This window comes from Quercus robur, chromosome 1, assembly GCF_932294415.1.
Source record: "Quercus robur chromosome 1, dhQueRobu3.1, whole genome shotgun sequence".
Lineage (NCBI taxonomy): Eukaryota > Viridiplantae > Streptophyta > Magnoliopsida > Fagales > Fagaceae > Quercus > Quercus robur.
Window position 1 is genome coordinate 15252294 of NC_065534.1, and position 2193 is coordinate 15254486.

Genomic DNA, 2193 nt, shown 5'->3' on the forward strand with positions numbered 1-2193 from the left:
TTTCACCACCCGATTCAGTCGGGTCGAGTCCGAGTTGGGCATAAACCCGACCCCGCCCGACCCATGGACAGCCCTACTTGCGATGATAGCAAGTCTCAATATTATGGCTAAAACGTTTACAAAAATTGCAAAAACGTTTGCTGGATTGTCAGCGACGATTATTGCAACAAGAATAAGACTTGTCCTTATTCTTCATTTAGTAGTAAAATATGCAAAAATGGACTACAAAAACGAAATCTACACGAAAAACTGGGTAAGGAGCACCTAGACTGCAAAAAGTCAACTCTAGCAAAAAGTCGACTGTCAACGCAGGTCAAAGTCAACACTAGTCAAGGTCAACGGCAATAGGTCAAAGATGACGGAAGCAGTTGACCTGTGGATGACGTAAGCGGTTGACTTCAAGATGATGTAAGCGATGACGTGGTAGTGACGTCAGCCAATGACATGGTAGTGATGACGTCACCTAAGGTTGACATGGTGTAGATGACGTGATCGATGATGTCAACAAGTCCAGATCAAGCGCGTGGCGGCATGTGAAGAAGAGTGACGAAATGTGGAGGTACGTGGTTCGTCTCGTCAAAACTTTGAGGAATGTGTGAGAATGCGTGGAGGCTTAGATGTGGAAGTTTCTGGCAGAGTTCAGTAGATCGATTGATGGTCTACACAATGCTATATCTTGTGTTGTAATCGGAGGTTAGAGATGATAGATCCGACAATGGTAGTTCTTGGCAGCAGAGACAGAAATTCAACCTTGAGGACCTCTGACATCAGCGAAGTAGTCGATAAAGGGCACTAAAAGGGCTTACTGACCGCAGAAGTTAAGGCAGCGGAAAATACCGACAAAGACAAGACTACAAGACACAAGAAAATTAGAGCAGTGGCTCTGATACCATGTTAGAAATACTGAATAAGTGTATTGTACTTCTCAAAATAATAGAATATACATGAGTGCCTTTATATAGGAGGCATAAATGTGCAATACAAGCAAGAGTGTAGTACAAGAATGTGTGCTATATAAGTAATCTAGTTTGGGCCTAAAGCCCACAACATTATACATGTTAACAGTTTTAATATGCACAACGTTTATTGCTTCTTTCATCTTTGTTGTGACTTCAATTCATTTCTTGTAGGCGAGAAGATCAGCATAATACTTAGTGATCCATCGTTTGATGATCCGAACCTCAACCTTTCGCTGCATGACTAACCACTCTGGATCAGTGTCCTTTGCAAAGAGTATATCCAAGCAATGAGATCCTGCAAATTGAAAATTGATTTGAGTATGAACTCAGCTATGATTTTCTTCTCTTTGAAATATTCTTGGCCAAAAGCTAAGAAATCTCCTCAAGTTTAAACATTATTGAGCATTTCTCAAATGCTTATGGACACCCAATTACTCTTCTTCTAGATATATAGAATCCCATTTAATGGCATCAATAAACTAAATAAATGAGTTGAGCACATACCATTAACTGTAAAGACTGCAACAATAGTGTTTGATATGTTGTCCAATACCCTGGAATCAGAAATCAAAGCTGTTATATAGTCGATCAAGTAAACCTAAAAAGTTTGTGTGGTGGTAATTGCTTGGTTATCTAGTTACCCGCCAATACTATAAGGATCTCTCAGCCCATTAGAGAATATGATGTTGCTTCCAAACCTGTGGAGAATCAGTTTGATATCTTGGAAATATGCCATAAAATTTTCAGAAATGTTTGTTTTAGTATTAGTAGTGAAAACGACATGGCAACCAATAACAAAATATTTTCATAATAAAGTACTTCTACAGTGCTCTAGATTTAATAGTTGGTGAAAGTATATACGTAAAGAATGCGTACATGGCTTCCATAATAAGAAGTGACCCAATGAGGCCAAGGTGGGACACCGTAGATGGTCTTGCACTGCTCAATGTAGGTGCTTAGGATAAAAGGTTCTAGTTCGAACATGGTATCATTGCCACAGCTAATAGGTATCACCATCTCACTACGTGACTAAATGCACAAGACCAATCATTTTCACATAAACTAAAATTAAAAATAAAATTAAAAAAGTTCAAGCTAAGTACAATTTTTCAATGGCAATATCAAATTTCATACCAAGGGAAGGACTATTAGATATATAAATAAGGTAGGGTAAAGCTTAGGTACATTTATATTATCTTTTAAGAAAACTAAAAGCTTGTAGAGATAATTTATA

General features: G+C 38.2%; 1 long non-coding RNA gene across 1 annotated transcript; it reads right to left on the reverse strand.

Annotated features, from left to right (window-relative positions):
- Positions 1–892: 892 nt before the first annotated feature.
- Positions 893–1672, reverse strand: LOC126722742 (uncharacterized). Its single transcript, XR_007654044.1, has 2 exons — positions 1464–1672; positions 893–1254 (listed from the first exon to the last, which is right to left on the reverse strand). It is a non-coding gene; the product is annotated as an uncharacterized LOC126722742 (long non-coding RNA).
- Positions 1673–2193: the final 521 nt, after the last annotated feature.